The sequence below is a fragment of the Lutra lutra genome, chromosome 4, assembly GCF_902655055.1.
Source record: "Lutra lutra chromosome 4, mLutLut1.2, whole genome shotgun sequence".
Taxonomy (NCBI): domain Eukaryota; kingdom Metazoa; phylum Chordata; class Mammalia; order Carnivora; family Mustelidae; genus Lutra; species Lutra lutra.
The window spans coordinates 32,167,184-32,194,719 of NC_062281.1; the positions used below are offsets into that span (position 1 = coordinate 32,167,184).

Here is a 27,536-nt window from a genome sequence, read left to right on the forward strand (position 1 = left end):
GATTCAAAGAAACAGAAAGCAGAATGGTAGTTACCAAGGGCTAGCAATAAGAGGACAAGGGGAGATGGGAAAAAGTCATTTATGGGTATAAAGTTTTTGATATGCAAGATGAAAAAGTTCTGAGCATCTCTTTCACAACAATGAAAATATCCTAACACTACTGAATTGTATACTTAAAAATGGTTAAGATGGAAAAAAAAAATGGTTAAGATGGTTTAAAAAAAAGATATAATGTTTCGAATGATCCTTATTTAAAATATTCTCTGTGTATCATTCTGTGTATTTAGAGTCACAGCTGCCAGTCAGTCATACACAGGAAGAAAATGCTGGTCATCTGTCTAAGCTGAATCACACGCTGGGATTCTGTGCAGCTGACTGGCAGTGTGTGGTTGGTCAGAATGCACACAGTTCCACTGTGAGCCTCAGACAATAGCATCTTGGCTGCTGCCGCAAGACTACTGAAACTTGTTGGCATTTTAACCAATCCCTGCTACCCTAACCCTTACTGAACTGAAGAAATACACACTTATTAATGCTAAATTAAATAAAATCAAGAACATATAGCACTGTGATTAAGAATAGGGGCTCAGAACTTATTCTGAGTTTGAATCCTGACCCCTCCCTAGTAGAGACAGTGTGACTTTGGACAACCACTTAACCTCTCTAGGTTTCAAGTTGTGTTTTTTTTTTTTTTTTTTCCTCACTCATCCATTTAGTGAAAAAGTTGTAACTATTTTGTATGGGATTCTCATGAGCAGTACATCAGGTGAATCATGTAAATGCTTACTGTAGCACCTGGCATGTAATAAACACTGAAATCTTGGTTACTGTTGTATCTTCTCTCTCTCTCTCTTTCTCTCTCTCCCTCTCTTTCTTTCTGGAAGATATACATTAAACTAAAGATTTTCTTCTCAATATTCTGAGTAGGAAAATAAATTGTTTTAGTGAGTTTCTAAAATCAGGATTCATAATTACTTTGATTTGTAGATTAGTTGGTTTCTTCAAATATTGAAGTCTTCAAATATTAATGGTATTCCATCTTTACCATTGTTACTTTCAAACTCTGACATTCTATGAAGTAGCAAGAGAGTATTGGCATCATCGTGCAGTAATGGAAAGAATGCTAAATTTGAGTAACAAATTTGGAGTAAACAATTTGTTGATTACTAGCTCTGTTACACTAGACACATTAACTTTATATCTTTGGGTCAGTTCCTCGTACAGAAAATTAGATCAATTTCTACTGAAATCTTGAAAGTAATTTAAATGTGATTAATTGTGATCATGCTTACAGAGAAACTCTGCAAACCCTAGTAAGTTCTTTAGAGTTATCTGATCATTAAAATATATGATTAGATTAAGAATGATCTATCGTATCTATCTATCTATCAGATGTATATTATTGGTAACTGTTCATTGTGGAGTCACTGTCTAGGGCAAAAAAATGTTAGCCAATTACATACAGGTTCCCTTTCATGGGTGAAAACAGTATCTTTTTTTTTTTTTTTAAGATTTTATTTATTTATTTGACAGACAGAGATCACAGGCAGAGAGAGAGAGAGGAGAAAGCAGGCTCTCTGCTCCCCGGGGAGCAGAGAGCCTGATGTGGGGCTTGATCCCAGGACCCTGGGATCATGACCTGAGGCGAAGGCAGAGGCTTTAACCCACTGAGCCACCCAGGAGCCCCTGAAAACAGTATCTTTTGTCTGGTACTCAAATCTAAATACAAACCCAGCTAGACCATTAATAGCTTAACCCAGCAACCTGGGAACAGGCTGTTCTGAGATTTCTATTCTGGCAACTGCTTCTTCCAGATTCCTAACAATCACTGGGCCTTTCAAACACAGACTGAAATTACATTCTGAAGGATTTTATTAGTAGTGATTTTTCTCCCTTTTTCATTTATCATTTTCATTTATGGATTTAGATGCCGCACAGAGATGGAGTGTTCAATAGTAAGCTATGTCTACTTAATAACCCTCCCCTAATGCTCATAAGTCAGGAAAATAGTCACTTAGGATATTCAATTTTCAATATCAACTGTCATTAAATAGCATTATTGAAGGGTAACATAAACATTGCTAACATTTGAGTGCTTTTTCTGTGCTGAACAATTCTAAGAAATTTATATGGATTATTCAATTTATTAATCCTATAAAAATTTTGAGGCAGATACATTGTAGTCATATTATTCTTAAGAAAACTGAGGTAGAGACAGATAAGGAAACTTGGCTAAGGTCACACAACTAGTAAATGATTGAACCAAGATTTGAGCTCAGTCTATTCTGACTCCAGAGCTGACAAACTCAGCCATAAGGTTTTATAACATCCTTCCCTGAATACTTCGAGATAACCAGAAAAATAAAAGTAGTCACCTACTTCTCCCATTTTGGCCTGGGCTTTTCTGTTCATTTTATTTAAGTAGAGGCTGGCAGGCTTGGGAAGCAGCAAGGCTAACACCACCTAGTCTTAGGGAAGGTGGAAGGGCACACAGAGCACAAATTTTACCAGCCTCAAAACCAGAATTTTGAGGAGTTTCAAGTGTCAAGGAATGGCAATTATAGGATGTGAGATAGAAAGGGATGAATTTCACATGGTTACTATATAACCAACTCAGTCATCAACACGAAATTGTGGCAAAAGGGAAGAGGTAAGCCAGAAGTGTGGTCTGGGACAAGCCAGGAACCCAGAGTAAGCTCAAATTCAGGAATAAAAATAGTCATGGCTAGGGACTGGCAAAGGTGGCCAAGAATTTCAGGAGCTAGCAGAAGTCAGTCCAAGTCAGCAATAAAGGATGTGGCATTTATTGGACAGTGGTATATTTTCTTCCTATGCATGAAGAAACTTGAGATTATCTAGGTTGTAACTAAGGTCAAATATAAGTGGTTGATGGTAGGCACAGGACAGAGAGTAAATGGGAAGATGGAACAACCTTGTTGATACGAACAATACGGACACCACTGAGCTGATGAATGTGTAACTAGATCTGCTAATTGTTTTACTAGCCAATGAATTCATTACTGAGTCCAGAATTTAGATGCAAGTAGGATGATGAAATTAATCTATTTTATGAACTAACGATTGATCTATTTTACAACCATATTAAACTTTTAAGTTTTTTCCTTCTTGTCTTCCTGTCATATTTTTACAATTATATATATGTGTACTTATATATAACATATATAAGTACACACATATACTTATATATGTTATATATAAGTACATACACATACCATAAATTAGACATATACACACATACAAATAGAGTATATATAGTCAATTTTTAATTCCTTAAAATGTTGATCAGGGAGCTATGCTGGTCATGAGAAGAACTACAATTTCTACCCCTGAATTGTATAGAACTAGGTATATCCTATATATGAACTTCTTTGCAAAGTCCAGATAACTTCTATCAGAGTGACCACATATGTATCCATATTAACTTATAACATCAACTGTAGGAAAATTATTTTATCAATCTCTGTATTTCTGCTTTAGGAAATTATGCTGTAGCAGTCAGTATAGCCAGGAGACAGAACAGAATATAAAGAACAGTTTAGGTATAAAGTTGATAACACCAAGTTATCACAGAGATGGCAACTGTAGGAAGCCCCTACTAATTCTAGGGAACAAAAGGAAGTGTTTGGAATCATTAACATAGGAACTTAGAGAATGGTTGCTCCTGGAGCGAATCTGGTTGCCAAAGTAAGGACAGGAGCTCCACAGATAAATATTCACAGGAATGGCAAGCAGAGCTCCTGCTTAATCAGGCTTTGCATTTTCCTTCTGGCGCCCTCTATGGGCAGAGCCTAAAAGTCAGCCGCTGGCAATGCAGAAACTTCGTTCTCAGGAGACCCAGCCTGGTCTCACAAAGCTGAATCCACGAGAGTGGATTTTGAACTGAGAGAAAATAACTTAAGGATTTTTTTTTAAAAAAAGATTTTATTTATTTATTTGACAGAGAGAGATCACAAGTAGACAGAGAGGCAGGCAGAGAGAGAGAGAGGAGGAAGCAGGCAGGCTCCCTGCCGAGCAGAGAGCCCGATGCGGGACTCGATCCCAGGACCCTGAGATCATGACCTGAGCCGAAGGCAGCGGCTTAACCCACTGAGCCACCCAGGCGCCCCAAACTTAAGGATTTTGAACTGAGAGAAAATAACTTAAAAACAGGCAGATGTAGAAATGTGTTCAGTGTAATCCATCATTTGATAAAGGAAATCTTGAAATTTAACTGTCCATGTAATTAGTTCAGAAAATCTGCAGATGATTACTTCAAGCTAACATTATAAAAATATTTCATACATTTAATGATTTTCTGGATAATACTATGAATTCTTCTAAGTAAAAGTTAAAAATTATTCCCCCAAAATACAAAGAAACAGATTTACATGGAAGAAATGCCACAAAAACTGTACATAAACATTTCATTCCTATATGCAAGATTAGTTTATATACAATTTTTTAAAATAATTTTCTTTTTTTTTTTTTTTAAAGATTTCATCTATTTATTTGACAGACAGAGATCACAAGTAGGCAGAGAGGCAGGCAGAGAGAGAGAGGAGGAAGCAGGCTCCCTGCTGAGCAGAGAGCCCGATGCGGGGCTTGATCCCAGGACCCTGAGATCATGACCTGAGCTGAAGGCAGAGGCCTAATCCTCTGAGCCACCCAGGCACGCCTTAAAATACTTTTCTGGTTTAAATTATTGCAGTTCTCCTGAACTGAAATATGATTTTAATTGGCAAAATGTATTCAATATTATTTAAATAACATGAACATACTGTCTAAATATATAATGATGTTTGACTTAATTCAAGAATTTTCTTTCTAATGTCATAATGTATGACTAATTATTACCATTATTTTACAGAAAAAAATAATTTAAATAGCATCCAAGAGACATGCCCAATAGACCCTCAATAAACTATTTAACTAGACCACTGAATATTATTTTAAAATAATATCTTTATCTCAATTAGAATAATACATATACATTTTAGAACATTTAAAAGATACAGAAAAAGTAGAAGAAAAAGATAATTTTACCAGCCCAAGAAAATCGTAGTTAATATTTTAGTGCATTTATTTTCAAGAGATGTCTTTTCAATTTTTAAAAGTTATGATCAAATTCTATGTGCAAAGTTATATCCAGCTCTTTTATTGTAAATGTTTATTTTCTATGATATTAAAACTTCTTGTAAAAAGTTATTTTAGGACTTTTTACTATTCTTTGAATAGACGAGCTTGATTCAATTAAGTGGCATTGTTTTTAAAATGTTACAATTTCAAAAAACAGAATTTCAGGCTGTTGCTGGCAGTGATGATGATAGGGTGTGTGTGTGTGTGTATGTTATAAATAATACAAAGTCTCTATCTTTTCTGTTGATCTCTCAGCCACCATTATTTGTTGCTAATGTGTTTGTTGCTCTTTTTTCTTTTTTAAAGATTTTATTTACTTATTTGACAGAGAGAGAGAAAGAGAGAGATCACAAGTAGGCAGAGAGGCAGGCAGAGAGAGAGGAGAAAGCAGGCTCCCCACTGAGCAGAGAGCTGGGGCTCTCTGTGGGGCTCGATCCCAGTACCCTGAGATCATGACCAGAACCAAAGGCAGAGGCTTACCCCACTGAGCCACCCAGGAGCCCTTGGGTGTTGCTCTTTTCTAATTTGCTGTTTTTAATCTGCCAAGGGCTTAGAAATCATATAATCATAAGTGTTAAGATTTTATCCAAATTTAGAGTTAATGTGAAATGAGAATCTGAAATCTCTCCCCTGAGAAGACTGCATGAGGTTTAGCACATAAATAAACGAGGTGTCATTTATTTTAGCAATTCAGTACCTGCTCATTTTAAAAAATATATATTATTCAAGATTCTTGGCTGAATCAAGTTGGTTGGTATCATTAAATTAAAATTAAATGTAAGCAGGTGTCATTAAATGAGATATTATAATTCCCTTTTACCTAATTTAGTGACTCAGTCAGGCACATGATAGTTTATATTTGCATTAAAAAAAGGGAGGATTAAATGACTATAATAATAAAATTTAATGTAGACATGAAAACATTGCTGGTGCATATGAAATCATACTCCAGGCTATCACAGAGGGTCTGCAAATGTCCTTTTCCAACTGAGGCAACTTTAATTTATTTAATTATAACAATGGTAGTGAGGGTGATATAAAAGAGATTAGCAGAACAAGCTGGAGAAATTTTCAATATTCTTTGTGGACAGTAGCTTAGCAATATAGATCTAGAGCCTTTAAAATTTTCCTACCTTCTGATTCAATTTCATTTTTAAGATTCTATTCTAATACTTCAAAATGCAGGCAAAAACTTATGCACAAAGATGTGCATAGTAACATTATTAATACCAGCAAAGACTGGTAATTCTAAGTATTTAGTACTAGCAGCAGAATAAATTCTGGTACTTCTATAGGTTAAGTTACTGCAAACATAGAAACTGATATTAGTATCCCATTTTAATGATGTGACAAAATTGTATAATATTAGGTTAAAAAATGCAAAACTGTGTCCAATTACATGAGTAAAAAGAAGACTCTTACGGAGAAAGGTCATAAAGGAAATACACCAAACTTTTAACAATGGTTTTCTCTGGCTAGTGAAATTATGGTTGATTATTAACTTTTTAAATGTTTTTCTGTATTTTCCAAGCTTTCAAAAGTGTGCATTTTTAAAGATCAGAAATAAACAGTGCATATATTAATTATTTTTAAATGCTGGATTCTATAACCCATGGTAACTGAAGTAAAAACATTATTCCAATGTACACCAGTCGTATATCCTGTTCATGTTAGTTTATATTTGGACAACCTGGTGCACTTATTGAGAGAATTTGGGCAGATGCTTCATTTCAGCTTTGGTGGACAAGAAGTTATACAGCCTCTTTTCTCCAGAGGCTCTCTACCAGAGCCTCCTAGTTTTCTCCCTATCATACGTACTCATCTTCTATAGAGAGAGAGGGTTTAACTGCGTACTATTCTGTCCAGCACTTAGTTTCTGGCCAATGAGAGAAATGAACAGAAGCAATGTGATGACTTTTGGGGCTTCTACAAAAAAAGTTCTGTTAACTTCCTTCCCTTTCCCCTCTTTTCATGGTTAAAATGTAGATGTTAGAGTGGAACCCTAGAGAAGTCTTTTTTGGACCAAGGGAGGGGAGATGAATATTAAGGATGCCAGAGGAACTAGAGTAAGTCTCTACCACTGACACTGAAAAACCTGTCCAGGACTGCTCACCCCCAGACTGCTGTATGGGGCAAAAATAAAATCTTTTGGCCTTTATTACAATAGCCAAATTAGTATCCTAACTAATCTGCTGTTCTATCTGGCAGAAGCAGCTGGATTTGGTTGATTACTTTTAGAAGATTAGCTCACCATTAATTACACCCAAACTAAAATCACTGTATTTAGGACCCATTCCCCAACATTTAAATAGCTAATCTTAAATAACCCATTCTATAGGGCAATTAATATAGCTATTTGAGAGTGCAGAGTACCATGCTACTTGAAACCAGATGTCCCAAGAGCCATCTAAGGTTCTCCTAAGAATGAATTTTTTATGAATTAAAAACCACTCATTATATGCCATATGGCTCAGACTCAGTTGCTGGAGAAGATTCAAAGTATTTATTGGGATGATGTTGGGAGCACTTTTAGGCCACATGGCTTTCTACACCAGTGCTGAATTGAGAATCAGACTCTCAGCTGTTCACAACAGAATGTTAGAAACTTCAGATCTGACCTCTTCAGTAAAAAGAAACTTTGCTTTACTTTATATCTTAGAATGCTACACTATGGTCCCTTCTTAGAGAACTAAGTCTTGAATTAACAATGATAGAATACTGTTCAAGCATTTAAAATGGCTTTATTTGAAAGACTAATGGATGTATAACAATCTATTCTACATTCTCCAAATCATGTCTTCCATTAAATCAAAACACCAGAAAACAAAATATGTATACAAAAAGTTAGTATTTTACTGGTGTTTCTGGACTAATCTAGGAGTCCTTGCCAGATATATGGTCTGTGTGAAACACTGTCTTTGTCTCTTTTCTTTTTTCCTTTCTCTTTTCCTCCTCCTCCTTCTCCTTCTACTTCTTCTGGCAATATTTAATTCAATAAACTCTTCCTTGAATTTAATTTCCAGAAGTATAAGATAAACTTCAAGTTGCCTTTCTTTCAAATATGTATCTTGGGTGTACATTTAAAACCCAATGTTTCCCATTTAGTCACAGCTACTCTGGGGGATATCTGCTTTTTAGCCACCTAGCATATAGTCCTCTTACCAGTCATAACAGCACCCTACTCCAATGTAACCCATGTGCTTCAAGGGAAACTGACTTGACCTTCAAATGAAAAGTAAAATCTATGGCTCTGGCCTAAAGTAATTGGTATAACCCGCTATCTAGGCCACATTTATTGAGATAAGAAAGGGCAAATGCTCAAAGTTGATTCATTTATGCTAAGGCTCAGGATTTTTGTTTGAGAGCCGAAAAAAGTCTTCTTTGCTGAGTATGAGTAAGACAGCATGTATGAGATACAGGTTCTCAACCACTGATAACAGCCTGTTAGTTACTTCAGACTGGACACCTTAATCATGAAGAAATCTGAATGCTAACAAGGTAGCCCTCTTGGAACCAAGAAGTAGGGAAGCCTACACAGAATGGAGTTAGCACTGAAGTAGAGTCAAGAAATGGAGACAGCGTGAGTATGGGTCTTTCATCACTTAAGTGGAGAGATCAAGCCTGATCCTGTTAAGCTGACCTCTGCCTATGAATTTACTTTATTGTTAAAATCAATTTGAGATTGATTTTTCTGTTGCTTGTAACCAAAAGCATCCTGATAGAGACAGCAAGAAATTGAGATAAATTGAGGGCTTAACTCCAACACTAATTTCATCTCATATTCCTAATAATGCCAATTTCCTCTCTTCAAGGTTGTCCCTGGTTTTTTAACTTAATTACACCACTTTACAGTATGTTTCATTTCATAAACCTCTGCAGACTTTTCTTACATTACATGGGATGGTAGGGAGAATGAAACCCACATTAATTCTCTGCCTAGGGGTATCTGGGTGTCTCAGTCAGCTAAATATCGACTCTTGGTTTCACCTGGGATGATGATCTCATGGGTCCTGGATGGAGCCCTGTGTGGGCTCCACACTCAGTGGGGAGTCTACTTGAAGATTCTCTCCCTCTGCCCCTCCCATGACTTACAAAGCCACAACTGAGCACACACATGTTCTCTCTCTCTCTCTCCCTAAAATAAATTAATAAATCTAAAAAAAAAAAAAGCATCTGCCTACTTTGTCTGACATTTAACGTGCACTGTTTTATTTAATTAACTAAAAAGGTAGGGTTTCCACTAATATATAAAGAAAATGAGGCTCAGAGAAGTAAGATTTCCAAGGTCACACAGCAGTTAACTCAGCTGCTAAAACTTGAATCTCCAGAGCTCAATCTCTATTATACTAGACTGCTTTAGATGAGTAACAAATTCCAAACAAATAATAGCAGGCCCATGCAGATACCATTTAATATGTGAGTTTTGGTAAATTTGTAAAACATTTTAAGAATTAAAATTTTGTTTTGGAAAAATTGAGCATTTCTCAGGTCATTTAGAAATTATTTCAGCATCTCCAAAATAAGGCAGGTATCACTGACTCTTTAAAAGAGAAAAACATGGGGTGCCTGGGTGGCTCAGTGGGTTAAGCCGCTGCCTTCGGCTCAGGTCATGATCCCAGGTCCTGGGTTCAAGCCCCACATCGGGCTTTCTGCTCAGCGGGGAGCCTGCTTCCTCCTCTCTGCCTGCCTCTCTGCCTACTTGTGATTTCTCTCTGTCAAATAAATAAATAAAATCTTTAAAAATAAATAAATAAATAAAAGAGAAAAACATGAATGTGCTAATTTCAACAGTCTGACAACGAGTAATTATTTACCCTCAATCTTTATTTTCAGTAGGCACCACATATTTCAAATGTTTTCTTATTGGAGAGCTATTTTCAGATTTCTTCCCCATCTCTCTAAGCTAGGACTCACAGTTCAAATCTATCTCTGTAGTTAAAGTATGATTCTTGACCATTCTTCCACTTTCATACTGTAATTTCTCCTTTGATTTTATGGCAACTTTCTATTCTATAATAACCTTTTTGCTCTGCAGGTGGGGGCCAGCCTCTTTGTCTACCTTTGTATCATCTTTTTCTAGCATGCACTGAAGTTCAAGTTTCATACTTTTTCTTTCAACATCCATTTAACTCCTCATTTTAAATTCTCACTCCCCTCCTTTCTCTACATCTCCACTCTGTCGGCCAGCCTCTTGCCTAACTGCTCATGTTGCTAGCCCTCTTTGAGCTACTTCACAGACCGCAAAAATCATGTCTAAATCTCTTGGCAATCATGAATTAATCATTTCAAATAGACTCCTATGCAATACAGAAAACACAAAGCTATTGGCTCTGGACTTCTAGGTCTACATATACAAGAAATACCAAGGGGCAAAAATCTCAAGTCTGGAGCTGCAGACACAGCGAAAGCTGTCTTCACGGTTTTTCTGAATGCAAAGTCAGACAACACAAGGAAGCACAACGGGATACTGTCTGGTGCATTCTTCACGTAAGAGTGGATGTTAAAAATGTAAGCAAGAATCATGGCCGGGGGTCAAACTCAGATCAAACCATCAAAGCCACACCATGACAGTGCCCTGACAGGAAAGCAGGAGCTGTGAAAATTATGTAAGGCCACATTTAGCTGCAACATGTTCTGGTTATTTTCTAAGCATTTGAACCTAGAGATATAAATAATCTATTTACCTTGGAAAAACAGCTCCCACGCAGACATTTCATATTTGATTCCATGAGAGTTCGAGAACTCTTAATAGGCTACAGATATTTCACAAGGTTTTACAGCATTTCTGGGTTTCATAACACCTTGGGATTACTTAAATGGGCACTGTCAAACTCTTTACATTACTTTAGCAAGACTTTATCCTTGCTGGGTTAGAGGATCTTGTATCTCAGCAAATGCAGAACATGGGTATTTACAACATTCATAAGCAATAACGTTTTAAAACTGGTTTTTAATTTTCTTTTTCAGCATATACATACTATCTGTGAGAGTGAAGGGAAAGAGTCAATCTCAGTTGACTGGATTGTGAAATGACATTTATGTATAGATGTAAACATTTGAAGAATGGGATATATAGAATATATAAACATTTGGAGAATGATTTGGTAGTATATGTAATAATTCTCTAAAACTGTGAATAGATAACTTGCACTTGGCAATTCTACTTTTATGAATTTACCCCAACAATAATAAAGAAGAAAGGCATAGTTCTATTTGTCTGAATATTGATTAAAATACTACTACAGGCAAGAATGAACAAACAGAAAACCTGACAAGTCTGATAATAGAGGATCTACCGAGTTAGCTGGGATATATCTATATTGTAGAATACTACATAGTCATTGAAAATGATGCTGCAGAATCCATTTATTGGTCCAAAAAGATACAGAGGATAAGTTAGGTTCAAAAGGGTATTGAGTATACTCTGGAGCACTTGGGTGGCTCAGTCGGTTGAGCTCCTGACCCTTGGTTTCAGCTTGGGGCATGATCCCAGGGTCCTGGGATTAGAACCCTAAATTGGGCTCTACACTCAGCACGGTGTCTACTTGTCCCTCTTCCTCCCTCTCTGCCGTTCCCCCTAATAAATAAATAAATAAATAAATACTCTGTGATTGGCATGTTCTAGATGCTGGAACAATAGTACGGAGCAACAAATCAAAGCATATTCCCTTGCAGAGCACATACTCTGCTGCTTACCTTCAAACCACATAGTATCAGCCTGTTTTGTCAATGTGTATACAGAGTTCACCTGTAGTTTAGAAACCTGGAAAACTGCATTTAAAGTTGTTCACTTTGGAGAGTGTGTTTATGCTTATTTCTTCTATTTTTAAAAAATATTTTCTAGTGTTTTGTATAATGAACAAATAATCATTTATTTTTAACCTAAAACTTTTGATGTATAACAGCCAGATATAATGAAAACATATTGAAAAGGAGCAATGAGAAAAGATTTTTCAACATACAGGAAGCAAGCTACTTCTTGTAATTCAGATATATTTCATTTACAAAAAATTAAGGCCAATGTTAGACCTCAAAGACAAACCAAAAAAGAAACACCAAGTAGGCAACTATTTCAATAGATGATACCATTCTTTTTACCAAGACGATCAGGGGAAAAAAGAAATTATATATCTTTTAGGTCTTATCTGCTATAGCTCTATATTTTATTCATCCCTTTAGTATAGTCTCAGGATTATAATTTTTTCTGTAGGCATCAGAGGTCGGTAGCCAGAAGGTTTCATTGAAAAGGCAGATCTGAGACATCTAAAATGATCAAGGATAAGAAAAGGAATACAATTTATTGCAGACCTGATGAGCTGTAAGTGAAGGACTCAACACGGAGCTTTAACTACTTCTTTATTCATCATAATTCCATGAGGGAGGTGCTCTCTACTTGTCACACAGGAAGAAATTGGAGAAGGTTATCATGTTCATGTTCATGCACTTAGGAAGTAAGGGAACAATATCTGAATTCATATCTGAGTCCAAAATTAGTTCTTCTTTCATTAACTTGGTTGGTAGAGAAAACAAGATATAATAAGTAAAGGAAAGGATCTTACAGATCCTACGTTCCCATTTCCTCATATTATACATGGGAACACAATGACTCTGGAGGGGGCTAAGAAAAACTTGTCCAGGGTCACATTCCATCAGCACTGAAGAGAAATTATCATAAAATATCATAATTTGAATCATTAAGCAATAATTTTATTTTCCTTTGGCCACTGTTCAGTGCCTGTTAGCAAATTATTCAGTGATCACATATCCAGATAGATGGCTTCATGCAATTAATTCCACTTACATTTTAATTGAAGATATTCTGGATTTAGTAACTAACTGGAATGGAGAGTCACAGAACTTTTTTTTTTTTTTAATTATTTAGTTTCCATTACCTTTATCAACTCTTCCTAAATACTGTGTGTTTTGAAGACATACATCATTGACATGGTTTCCAAATTATGGAATATATTTACTACTGCGACAGATCAACATGAGCTTCCCAATGTTCCCCACTTTAGCAGTTTTAATAGCATTTGTACTCGGTAATACAATGAATTTTGGCAGTCCATCTCTGGAGAATAACTCCTTCTTTGAGTAATTACATGGCAGTCTACTCACACAAAACAATGTAAACAGATGAGCCTGAAAAGTGTATCTGAATTCCTTCCTCACTGAGGCAAGCACAAAATGAAATCTGTGGCATCAAAGGAAGTATATCTTCCTTATGAGGCTGCCTCTGTATAAAGCATATGGTGCTGATGAAACTGCAAAGCATCTGTTGGAGCCATGAGTAATCTTCTTAAAACCCAAGGAACCTAGCTGAAGTCTTTGGTCCTCCTGTTTAGAATCTAAATAAAGTCAACATCCCATGTACCTCCATCTGCAGAAGAAGCATTGATAAAAGATGACCAACACTGTCTCACGCTTCCTTGTCCTGCACCCTCTGTGATATAGAGAGTGTGAAAAAAAAATCTTCTGAAAGGTATGATATACAAGTCCCTCAAGTCAAGCTTTTTTGCAGTGTACTGAATAAAAATGAAATGGGCTGAAGGAGAGTGGTTTAATTAGAGGGTGGGACCCACTAGTCATGACCCAGAGGCAAGTGGCTACCGCCATGATGCGATCTGGAGCCTACACCAATAGTACACCAATGGGACCGATGCCCCTGCTCAGCAGATGGGACTTGCAGGGACGCACGGGCTTCAGGAGACCCCCTCCAGGTTATCTGTCCATGTTCAGGACAGTGACTGCCTCCCGATGCCTGCTGTGAACAACCCTGGTCAGCTTTATACAACTCCAACAGAAGTAGAAAGAGTCACTAGGAAGCATCAGTGCTATCAGGAAAGGCTTAAGGGGGAGGTTTCGGTAATCAGTGGATCTCTCAAACTTTCCCTAGCAAGCTGCCAGCCCTGCCCTCTCTTGATTACTCAGGTTAGTGTCCTTTAATAAGAGCAGTTCTTCAATACAGTGGGCAATCTGTAGCCATTAGGTTTTCCAACTTCAGTGCCAGTAAGAATTATTTGTTTCAAGTGTAGACTCCTGGGTTCCAACCTAGAGGTTCTAGCTTCCTCCATTTTACCTCCAGTTTTATGTTCCTCAATGGTTTTCATCCATGATGCCTTTTGAAATAGGGTGTGTGTCTCTTTCCAGTTCGAGAATTGTGTGTTTGGGAGAATCTCCATCAACTTCATATTTATTTTCTATTATGAAAAAAAAATTGGGCTTATTTTGTCCCACTTGACAAATACGATGATTTTGGTAATACAATACTTAATATGGTTTTTCAAACTACCTATTTTTGCTATCATTTCCCTAATTAAGAACTGCTGTCTAATTACTAAGGAGTATTTGTATGACTTGTATTTATTCTTGATGTGGGCTTACTGGAATTTGTGAGAGGTCAGATGGGGAGACACGTGGATGGAAGCAGTATTCTTGGTGTATGAAGATATAGGGGGCACCAGTGTTAATTTCAGGGTAACATATATTAATGATAAGATATCAAGAGTCTTGGGGCAACCTGGATAGGAAGGTTGTAATATGGATGGGACAGGGCTAACGATCAACCAGTCTGTATCAGAATTACTTTTGTACTGGATGATATAGAGCTACTGCTCCAGTTCCCAGATGGTTCTCTCCCTTGGCGTCCAGGGTCCTCCATTGGCCCCTTCAGACCAACTGTGATTCAGGAACTAAAGGACTGACAATCACCTGGCAGGGGGCATCCAGGCTGATGACCCAGCCCTGCAACTGCATTCAACTGGCCCAAGCCTCTGCCAAAATGATTACTAAATATTTCAAATATCGCTTTGAACAGGGGTAAAATATTAAAATATTCATAAAATTCCATTATCTTGATTGCGCCAACTGTGGAAGCATGAAGGAGCTCAGAGGAGGCGCGAAGACCCACCCTGGTAAGTGTTACCTAAATTACCAACTCAAAGAAGTATGAGCTCAGGAACTGGCTGTAGTTTTATGCTGCTGGCTTTTTGAGTGGGTTTGTTATGCATCGGCAGCCACTGATACAAAAAGAGCTATGTGCTTTTTCTCCCCACAGCGGCCTGTTCAAGAAGGAAGCTCTTCCCAAACACATGTCCCAGAATTAGCAGCTTATCCCTTCTATATTTCTCATAGCAACTCTATGAAGTGACGGTTGTTCCCGTTCTACGCACGAGGAAATGGATGTTTGGAGAGGTGATATGACTTCTTCAAAGTCACAAAACCCAAGAATTCAGTCAGTTCCATCTAACTTCAGATCACTGAGGTTAACATCTGCAGTAACACGTGAGATACTTTAGCTCGCGGACGTGTCTTCGATTTTCAATTCAGTTTCTGTGTTGGTGATGTTTCAATTACTCCTTATGGTGACTTTTCCTTTCTTTATTAAGATGGAGCCTCTTCTCTCAAAAACAAAGACTGAAATAAGCGGGACAAGTCAAAGATCCCACCTCAGAGAGGGGGGTTCCGCCACGAACCTGAGTGGCGTCTGACCACCACCCGGACAACTGCTCTTCTTTATGACTCTGAGGGCTTGCTCTTGTTGCCTCTTAGCTTAGCTAAGATAACGCAGAGTCTGAAGGGATCCTATGGGATGAATTCAACAAACAGAATCTAGGGGAGATATGGCCTTCTTTCTCTTCTTGGGAGCTGTCTCACGGTAAGATCGTTTCCAATAATTAAGTAGAATTCCACAAGCAGCAGTTTTACCGAGAAGGGCTTTTTCACTAAATCTATGGCTCAGATAATGAACAGGCCCAGGAAATGTTAATACTTGGGTTAGCTGACATTCACGGTCATCATTTAGAAGAAACCTAGGCCAGAACACTAGCCTCTGTCGGTAACATAATCCTTAACTGTATGCTTTGTATAAATAAAATTTAAATTAAATTTCATTTTAGATTGAGCACTAACAGGGGTGCTGAGAATGGCTCAGTTGGTCAAGTTCTGAATCTTCCTTATGGCTTGGGTCGTAATCTCAGGGTCATGAAATCTAGTCCCACCTCAGCCCCTGCTTGAGATCCTCCCTCTCCCTCTGCCTCTCCCCCACTCAGACATGCTGTCTCTCTATCTCTTTCTCAAATACATAAACAAATCTTAAAACAAAAACTAAACCGGGGCGCCTGGGTGGCTCAGTGGGTTAAAGCCTCTGCCTTCGGCTCAGGTCATGATCCCAGAGTCCTGGGATCGAGCCCTGCATCGGGCTCTCTGCTCAGCGGGGAGCCTGCTTCCTCCTCTCTCTCTCTCTCTGACTGCCTCTCAGCCTATCTCTATCTATCAAATAAATAAATAAAATCTTAAAAAAAAAAAAAAAACTAAACCAAGCACTAACTTATAGCATAGCTATATATGAAATGATTTCCCATGCTTTCAGCTACCTTATTAAGGACAGCAAGATATCAAGATGGTTTTAAGTAGCATAAAAGGGAAGGTTTCTTTAAATCCTACTGATTAGGGGCACCTGGGTGGCTCAGTGGGTTAAGCCGCTGCCTTCGGCTCAGGTCATGATCTCAGGGTCCTGGGATCGAGTCCCGCATCGGGCTCTCTGCTCAGCAGGGAGCCTGCTTCCTCCTCTCTCTCTACCTGCCTCTCTGCCTGCTTGTGATCTCTCTCTGTCAAATAAATAAATAAAATCTTAAAAAAAAAAAATCCTACTGATTAGCTGTTTAGGTAATGGGTTATAGCCCCTTCGTTAGAAAACAAAATCCTAATTAATTAATTGGAAGGGCTCAATGCAGACAATGTTTCATCAACTACAATCAGAACAAGCAGTAACAAAAAGGAATTGGAGTTTACAGGTATGTGTGACAAGGAAAGGAAAGAATCTGATTCACATCAGTTGAGAGAAAAAGGAAACCGCAGGTGGGTATTTGCTCAGACTGCATAAATAGCTTCATGGCTACAAAATTAATGAGGGAAGGGAATTGCTCAGTTTCAGCTGAGAGAACAGGAAGCCAGGGCCCGGAGCTATGGAAGGAGAGCTCAGACTGGCTGTTAGGAAACCAGTGAGTTAGAACAGTCAGCAGGGAAGCACACGCAGAAAAGCCAACTGAGAAGCAGCACCAGCACGGACGTTTATATAACCCAAGAGGAAAGATTATGTAAAGCACAGGCATGGCCTTAGTCAGTCCACGTGCCTAACAAGGGGCTTCTGGGCAGTTTTTGTGCCTTGTTTCCCAAGGCCATGGGCATCCTACTGTGCTCAGCTGTTTCTGCACGATCTCATTGCATTTACGAATCTATGAACTGGATCTTTCCGTACGCTGTTTTACAGATGAAGTAAGGGGGAAGATACTCAGTATCCCCCCAGCTCACGCAGATAATAAGGACAGAACCAGGACTGGAGCAGATCCTGTCATACCAACACCTACCAACATCTATGCTCAGCACAGCTCCGCAGCGGCTGATGCTGAGACAACATCGTCTTAAACGTAAAACTCTGTATTCTTCAATCCACCACCATGAGAACTTGGTTTGCCTGAACCATCTTAAATGAAAGCACCATACAAAACGTGTTTGTGATACCTCCCTATTCACGAGCCTCCAAACTGCTTATGCTCAAGGCACAAGGGAATGGAAATGTGGATTCAATCTGGTTCTTCCTGCTTCCTTTTACTCTTTTACTCTTCTCTCTGGTTCACAACCTCTGCTCCCAGGAATAGCTGTGGGAGACGCAGGCAGGGGTCACGCCCAGTGCCGTGTTTTGCAGAGTTCTCAGACACTACTGGCTCTCACAAGAATTTGCATTTTGTTGCAAGGCTTGGGGAGCTGGTTATCTTTGGAGAATTTCCCCCTGCTGCATCTGTTAACATTTCCCCAAACATTTTTTTTTTTTTTTGCTCCTTACAATCTTAGCCCCACAGTGAAAACTTCCACTGCTCTGTTTTTGTTCTTTGTTAATGCTATCGCTGCACAGAACTTACTTTCCAAAGGGGGTGAAGAAAAGGGTTTATCCATACATGAACTGGCTCCCCCTGCTGAGGAACTTGTAGAACTTAGGCCAAAAGAAGTAATTTAGAACTGCCTTAGGTGGGGGAGAAAACCACACTGTGGCATTCTCTAACCCATATCCTGATAGATGAGCAAATGTACCATTCAAATGTATCATTAGTCTGCAGCCTGCCTGTCCATCCTACTCATCCCCCACTTCATCATTATTTCCACAATCAACTCCTTCTCTGTGGCAAAGCTTTATTTCAAACCAGAGCATGCAGTGCAGGTCAGAATTTGTCCTCCAATATTTTATTAAACTGATCAAAAAGCAGAGGCTAGAGTTTTCAGTTTGCATTTAATTGAAACCTTGGAAATAAGCCTCCTCAGTATCAATCACTTGAGAAAACAGATCCTAAGACTCATTAACTATAACCAGCATATTCATTTTATGCACAATATGAATCAGGACTTTCACAGCAGATCTGATCCCATCAAAAAGCTGTTTAAGGAAAATACATTCTTGGAATAAAATACTCACTTTTACGAGGGCAATTAATTTTTTTCAGTACATCAGCTAAGCTATTCGGTGGCAAAATTCCAGTTCCAGAGCATTATACAGTAAGTCACTCTACTGGAAAAGGAAAGTTACTCAGAATGTTCAGTTCTCAGAGTTTATTTGATTCCCATCATATCATTAATAGATAGGCCCAGAATGGACATAGATAGTTTGGTAGACAGATACAGATACGGATATGTACACATTATTTTCTCAAGCCATGGGGAAATTAAACTACATTTTGGTAAATTGTTTTGGTTTTACAGATCTAGGCATGAATCTAGACATAACCTATTGGTTTAACATATAATCGGTATAGGCAGAATTCATTTTTCTACATAAGGGGTAAAAAAACATGTCAGCTTTGACTACTTTCTGACAAGAATACTTATTAGCCCATATTTGTCAGCATGTGCTCGTTGTTTTTCAAAGCAAAGAGATTGGAAAATTATTTCTGTTGGATACAGAAAACTCAAATGTGTTCAAATAGGACACAACATTTATTTTTCATTTTAAACACCCATGGTAAGAACAAGTATATGTTTTTTTAAATTTTTTTAAATTTCATTCATTTATTTGACAGAGAGAGAGAGATCACAAGTAGGCAGAGCAGCAGGCAGAGAGAGAGGGGGAAGCAGGCTCCCCACTGAGCAGAGAGCCTGATGCGGGGCTCGATCCCAGGACCCTGGGATCATGACCTGAGCCGAAGGGAGAGGCTTAACCCACTGAGCCACCCAGGCACCCCAAGAACAAGTATATGTTAATAAGGAGAGGGTTGTCATGCTCATCCTTTGGAAAGATCCCTGATCAGACCTGTAGTTGCTATAAAAGGACAACTTAGGGAAGTATGGTTATAGTTGTGCTTCTTACCAAATGCTTTTAGTAATCAGCTTAACAAGCAGGAGACATCCCCAGAAGGGGAACTCTATGACACCTCTTCCTCAAAGAAGTATCATTGTCCGAAGAGAGTATACATGAGAAAAACAAGGTGGGGACCACATGGCCTGCCCTCTTTCGGTGCAGACCAAATGTGGAGCTGCCATACTTTCCCTCTCCAAGGATCTGCAGACCATCCATCACTGAAGATCAGAGATGGGAGGGAGAGGAGAGGGCTGCAGTTCAAGGAAAGGGTCAGTGCCCCCTCTGCAAAGGTGTCACCTAATGAACTCTTAAGGAAGGAGCAGGTTGCTCACACACCGGATGCTCTTGGGAGCTGCGAGAAGCAGTCAAATAGCCCCAGCAGACCTGGACTGAGTGGTTTCTATAGAAAGGCATTAATGTTTCTTTCTACTCTCCATGTGTTTGGGCAATGAGAATTCAAAGCACATAAAGAATCTTTGTGTTAAATATTCATCTTGTTTACTAATTCTCACATGGCTCCAAAAAGGAAAGAAAACAAACAAACAAACCATGATATGGTAATTAAACAAGACACCTATCTTATCCTGCCTAGAACAAAGCCAGGCATGATTAATAACTGAAATAGATACTCATCTTCAGCATTAAATAAGGGAGCTCCAAAGATGCCCTTGACATTGATCATCAAGATCAAACACAGAATTCTTTAGGGCCACCAAGACACCATGGAGCTTGAAAGGTGCTAAACAAAAGCATTCTCCTGAAAAATTCCCCTTCTATATGAAAATTCTACCCTGTCTGGAAGAGGGAAACTTGTGCTTAGATACTTCCAACCCCCCACCTGTTCCTCTCCCCGCCCTCCTATCTCTACATCTGCTCCATCAATAGTCTTCTCAAAGAGATTCTGAGCCATTCACGTCTCTCTCTTTCTCTGTGACTGTCATTCTGACCCAAGTTACCACCTTCCCTGCTATACTGAAACAGCATCCTAGTTGGCCTTTCTGATTCCAGCGTATATGCGACAATCCATTCTTCACACACACTAACTTTTTAAAAAAAGTATTAACTGGCTTCAGATGATGCTTGTTTAAATTCCTTACTGTCTATGAGCTCCAATATGAGCCACCCAATCTTCTCTTGTAATTTCCTCTATTTTCCCCCTCCCTCCCTATATTGGCCTTATTTCCCTCCTTACAGTATGTGTAGGTCATTCCCATCTCAGGGCCTCTGCAGTTGCTACTCCAGGTGTTTGGGATTCTCTACTCCTTGATGTTTACGTGACTTGGTTCTTACCATTTAGGTCATTAAAGAATAACTTCTTTGGAGATAATTCCCTGATGGCCCAATCGGAAGTATCCATCCATTATCCACCCTTCTCTATGGTGTAGCCATCTTAAATTTTTAAACATTATTTTTATTGAGTTGAAATTCACATAACTTGAAATTAACAATTTTAGAGTAATTTTTTAAAGTAAACTTTACCCTCAACATGGGGCTCGAACTTACAACCCCAAGATCAAGAATCACATCATGATCTGCTGACTGAGCCAGTCAGGCACCCTTAAAATGAACAATTTTAAAGTGAACAATTCAGTGACATTCAGTGCATTTGCAATGCTGGGCAACCATCCTCTATCTACTTCCAAAATTTTTTTTTTTTTTAAGATTTTATTTATTTACTTGACAGAGAGAGATCACAAGTAGACGGAGAGGCAGGCAGAGAGAGAGAGGGAAGCAGGCTTCTTGCTGAGCAGAGAGCCCGATGCGGGACTCGATCCCAGGACCCTGAGATCATGACCTGAGCCGAAGGCAGTGGCTTAACCCACTGAGCCACCCAGGCGCCCTACTTCCAAAATATTTTTATGACCTCAAAGGAAATGCTGTATCTATTAAGCAGTTGCTTTCCATCTCACCTTCCTCAGTCTCTGGCAAATATCAATCTATATTCTGTCTCTATGGATTTACCTTTTCTGCACATTTCCTATAAATGGAACCATACAATATGTGACTTTTTGGTTCCAGTTTATTTCATTTAACGTAAGGTTTTTGAGGTTCACCCACATTGTGGCATGTATTAGTACTTCATTCTTTTTAATGGCTAAATAATATTCCATTATATGTATATATTTCAGCTCGGTTATCCATTCATCTGTTGATGGACATTTGGACTAAAAATTACTTTTCAGGCACAATATATCTGAAATTATCATGTTCATTTAGAATTTTACTTTTCTCACTTGTTTCCCTCTACCGCTGGAATTCAGGTTTTGTGAAATCAGGGACTTGACCCTCCCATACTCTATGTCAAGTAAATCACTGTTGAGTAAATAATGGCCAAACTTAATATTCCAGAAAAGTTGGGGGATTTATCAGGAAGTCCATTGCTTTAACCTTCCTTTTTCCACTGCTACCATAAGGAAAAGTCTCTTAATTGGGCCTTAAACTTTATTGGCAGAATCTGGACCAACTTCAGTATTTCTAGATAGTTTGTAGTGTTTCCCAAACTTTTGTGGTCATAAAATTCAGTCTGGATAAATGTTAAAATACTCCTGGTCCTCTGAATACTGACACAGTAGGTTGGGAGTGGGGACCTCTATGCTAAAATGCTCATGACCATTTTCACAATCATGGAACATTCCAGGATATGCTACGATCATGCACATTTGGGAATATTAGCTTAGAGCAGCAGTTTTCAACCATAACTTGAATAAAGTTGCCCAAAGAACTTCTTAAAAATATCAGTGCTTTGATTCAACACCTAGATACTATGATTTAATCTAGTTGAAGGATTAACTTTTGGGATTTTAAAAAACTTTTGAAATTAAAAAAAAAAATCTTCCCAGGTGATTCCATTGGGTAGCCAAGGCTTATATTGCTGGTTTTCAACTTGTCTGTCCATTAGAGTCACCGGCGAAGATTTTTTAAGTCCCTGTGCTCAAGTCTTAACCCAGGCTAAGTTAAATCAGAACATTTAGAGGTGACATAAATCACTTTTTTAAAAAAGTTTTTCAATTTTTTAATTTTTAAATAATTGCAGACTTACAGTAACGTTGAAATAATGATAATCACCATATAACTTTCACCCAGCTTCCTGTAATATTGTAAATGATCAAATACAGGAAATTAAAAGAATATTTTAAGTAATCTACAAATATTATTCAAATATTATGAGTTTTCCTACTAGTGGTCACTTTTTGATTTAGGGTCTAATTCAAGATCCTGCATTAGATCATGAAACTGGAAGTGAAATTCACATAACATAAAATTAGCCATGTTGAAGAATGCTGGCCGTTTTGTAGAATGATTCTCAAATAGATCTATCTAATGTTTTCTTATAATTAGGCTGGATTATGCCCTTTTAGGAAGAATGCCACAGGGGTGATATTGTAGCCCCTTGGTACATCATTTGGGGTATACATAATGTTGATATGTTTTATGATGAGTAAGTTTTAAAATACTCCAGGTGATTCCAATGTGCAGAAAAGTTTGATAACCACTGACACAGAGGAAATTATGGTAAGTGTATCCAGAAATGATAACTTGATGGATCCTAGGAATTGGATATTACAGAGAATCTAACAAGAAAAAAGCATTCTGGGATACTGAAAACTTATGATAGAAATATAAATATAGATACAAATATAAATAAACTGGCATTTAGGCTTAAACATTTTTACTGAACGTTTACTACATTTTCAGGCAATGGGAAAGAAAGATAAACAGGACATAAACTTGGCCCTTAAGGGAGCTTAAGGTAATGCGGAAGAGAAATTTTAGCATAAAATGTCAAGTATTAATACAGATGGTGGCTTAAGTGATGCTATTTGAGTTGAACCCTAAAGAAAAATGAAAAGTCAATAATGGAAGGTGAAAATGGCCCTCAGGTAAAAGAGGAACTTGGCAAATAAAGAGCTGTAGGGAAGAATAGCAAGCCTTATGGCTTGGGGGTAGAAGCGAGAGACTGTATACATTTTGTTTTTAGTAGAGTATAATGTTTTTAAAAAATAAAAGAATAGAAATCGTACAAGAATAAAATAGCATTAAAGGTTTTGTTTTGGTTTTATTTTTTAATGCGTAAGACTTCAGGGTTACTTTTTCTACATAAGAATTTATTTCTAGTTATGCCTACAATTTCTCTTCTCCTGGTTTAGAAAAATTTTCTTTCCTAAGATGTCAGGAAATGTTTGTGAAACACCCACTGCATTCCCAGCACTCTGATCAGTGCTGAGGGGCACTGAAGAGGAGAATGAAACATTCTTTGATATCCAGGATGCTATTCTTTATTTGGAGAAGCACGTTAAAATGATCCACCTCCTTGACCACACTCAGGCTTCTAGAAACCATTTGGAACTAAATAAACTGAGAACCTAACAATGTCACTACCGTCAAGAGATATGAAATATTTATACTAATGAACTTATGCGATTTAAATGAATGTCATATCTGAAGACCTCAGGATGAATACAGGCTCTGGCCACCTCTACCCACCAGAAAAGCTGTATTTCTTTTATCTTCTGAAAATGCAAGAGTCACTGAATCATCTCTCAAGACACAGAGAATGCATGGAACACACGAGGGAGCAGAAGGCCAGCTGAGGACAGAGCACAAGCTGACACCCCGCCACCCCACCTCCCATCCCACCCCCAGTGGGATCTGTGCAACATTCCTCAGGCACTCACCACTGCCCTAAAGCTAAGGGAAGGGAAAAACAAATAGTTAATTTATAGAGATTACAGTCCAGCAAGACAGGAGTCTCCCTCTGTTTACAAATATCCTAATGATTTACAAGAAAAAAAAAAAAAAGGCATTCTTATCAATAACCTAACTTCCAGAAGGAAACTCCCAACTGTCTGTTAACACTGTTACCAGAGGGAAAAACGACCTTAACTTGACAATGGCTAGTCCTGTTTACCATACAAAAATTCTTTTGAAAATCTCCCTTTTTCCTTACCCCAACTCCCAAGCACGTAATGGGCCACCCCTCACAAGCCTGGAGAAGTAGCTCTTTCTATCCGCAGGTCCTGTCCTGGGGCTTTAATAAAACCACCACTTTGCACCAACGACGCCTCAAGAGTTCTTTCTTGGCTGTCAGCTCTGGACCCCACCCCACCAAACATCACCTATATTCCAAAACTATATCAGAATCATGATGCAGTTTTACTTTGTGGTTTTTCACAAATATATCCAGCCAATGACCAGCTAAACTTACAAAATGCTATCTATCGGGAAGGCTTACTATTTACTGTCTCCGAGGTCCCTATGGATTTCTAGGAAGCCTGACTATACCAAATTCAACTTTGGTTTTTATTTATTTATTTATTTATTCATTTTAGTTTTTATTTTTTAAAGATTTTATTTATTTGACAGAGAGACACAGTGAGAGAGGGAACACAAGCACAGGGAGTGGGAGAGGGAGAAGCAGGATTCCCACAGAACAGGGAGCCCGATGTGGGGCTCGATCCCAGGACTTGGGATCATGACCTGAGCTGAAGGCAGATGCTTAATGCTTGACGACTGAGCCACCCAAGGTGCCCCTCAACTTTTTTTTTTTTAATTTTTATTTATTTATTTATTTTTAAGAGATTTTATTTTTTCATTTGACAGAGATCACAATTAGGCAGAAAGGCAGGCAGAGAGAGAGGAAGGGAAGCAGGCTCCCTGCTGAGCAGAGAGCCCGACGCTGGGCTCGATCCCAGGACTCTGGGATCATGACCTGAGCTGAAGGCAGAGACTTTAACTCACTGAGCCACCCAGGTGCCCCTCAACTTTGATTTTGAAATGTAGCAATAAGTTTAGGCCTGAAGTCCACATACTGACACTGCCTATGGATAGAAACATAGCTGGTTGTCCACACAAGATATTCATATAGTGGAAAGGGGGACATGGGCAAAACCGATTTGCTTGATAAAGAGAAATGGGACTATTTAGAACAGTCATAGAGAAAGCACCCGCCAGGTTCCCAGCTCAGCTGCTGCAATTCTGACAACAGGAAGTTCAGCCAAGCACTTCCCCTCCAGGCAGACACAGTGTGGTGGCCAAGCCTCCCACTAGAGCTGAAGTCAGAGCATCTCAAACAACACATAAATCCTCCCTGTTCTCTGAACAGACCCAGTCCCTTGGTATGACTGACTCTGCTGGTACAAAGAATTACTTATGGAGCCCTTCTTTTTATATCAAATCTACTTTTAAAAAATTAGGTAGAGGGACGCCTGGGTGGCTCAGTTGGTTAAGCAGCTGCCTTCGGCTCAGGTCATGATCCCAGCGTCCTGGGATCGAGTCCCACATCAGGCTCCTTGCTTGGCGGGGAGCCTGCTTCTCCCTCTGCCTCTGCCTGCCATTCTGTCTGCCTGTGCTTGCTCTCTCTCCCTCTCTCTCTCTGACAGATAAATAAAATCTTTAAAAAAAAAAATAAAATAAAAAAATAAAAAATTAGCTAGAAGGCAGGGGGGGTGAGTGGGTGGCTCCGTCCGTTATGACTCTGCCTTTGGCTTGGGTCATGATTTGAGGACCCTGAGATTAAGTCCTGCATCGGGCTCCCTGCTCACTGGGAAGCCTGCTTTTCCCTCTCCCAATCCCTCTGCTTGTGCCCTCCCCTCTCTCTCAGTCAAATAAATAAATAAAATTTTAAAAGAAAAACAAAGGAACACCAGGTCCCTCCCACTGGAAGATACTGAACTTCGATGTGATTAGACTCAGCATTCTAAATGGAACTGTTACCACAAATGAAGATCAGAATTCGAGCAGCTTACCATTTTAGCCTGCGTAAGCAACGAATAGGCTAAAACAAAAAACTAATTAAAAGGTTTTTATATTTTTGTCCTTTACCCAAGTGTCTGAATAGGACTTTAGAGTATTTTTTTCCTGTGGTTCATTTCTTTTGCTAATTGTTGTTTCAACTAAATTTCGCTCATTTCAACAATAAATATTTTCTAATCACAATTATTACACCCCACCTATATAGCGGCCTGTTGGTTGGATATTATGTTTAATTGGCTATTTCCCAAAATAAACACAGTGCTTCAGAATGAGTGAATTTTCCAGATAATCTACACACTTATTTTAAGACTGCTCTTGATGGTAAACTATCTGAATTCTAGTACTCCAATTATTTGCCCAAATAAACCAAGGTGTAACAGAATGGGAGCACAGAGAATGCAAAGATTCATTTGGGGACCGGGAAAAGGTTTCCCAGGAGAGGTAGCATGTGAATTAAGTCTGAGAGCATTAACAGGCATTAATTAGCTGAGGGTTAAAGAGGGGACCCATTCTAGGATAAAGAAATCGTTGGATGCTGAAATGCTGGGACCACTGCTTGCTCACTGCTCGTCACTTTTGCTTACTTCAGACTTTTCTAGTGTCCTAGACAGATGAGGGAAATCAGAGAGGTGAGCCTTCTGAAGTCTCACTAATGAGCCACACAGAATGCTACTGTGAGGATAGATACTGGTTTCGGCTCTTGCTCTTGGTCTAGTTGTACATGGAGTGATGTTTCAGGAGCTGGGACTATGACATTGCTGCCCTGGCACCCCCTGCTTAGAGAGGAGAGCAGTTGGAGACCATCGCATTACTAGGAAAGCCCAGGACCAGCAGCCTCCGCTTCCAAGTCCCACTCCTCAGGAGCACTGTCACTTTGGGTAGATCTGCAAGCAAGTTAAGCCACAGCTTTCTCAGATGTAATACAGGAATGATGACAACATCTACCCCACAGCACTGTTGTAAAGATTAAGCTAGAAGTCTAGGAAAAGCTTATTAGTGGGATGCCAAGCAAAGAGTAAGGATTCAGAAATACCTGTTATTTTTATTCAGGATGACCTCTTCTACACTGCGTTTCTTCCAAAGGCAGGAGCTACAGCAATAGGGACTTTTGTAATAGGGACCCAGGAAGATCGCCAAGTGGATAATGATAGTTGCCTATTATCACATATACCTTTAGTTTTTTATCTAAATGATATCATTTCAAAAACAGAAATTTAAAACATAAAAACAAATAAAAAATAAAAAGTAAGAGATGTGATGGGACATTAGTGAAAAAGAAACTTTGGTGTTATGACCAGAA

The 27,536-nt window shown here is 38.7% G+C and overlaps 1 protein-coding gene across 4 annotated transcripts in view; it reads right to left on the reverse strand.

Moving 5' to 3' along the window:
* OXR1 (oxidation resistance 1) overlaps positions 1–27,536 on the reverse strand; it is a 447,991-nt gene that overhangs the window by 164,458 nt on the left and 255,997 nt on the right. The window lies entirely within an intron of this gene.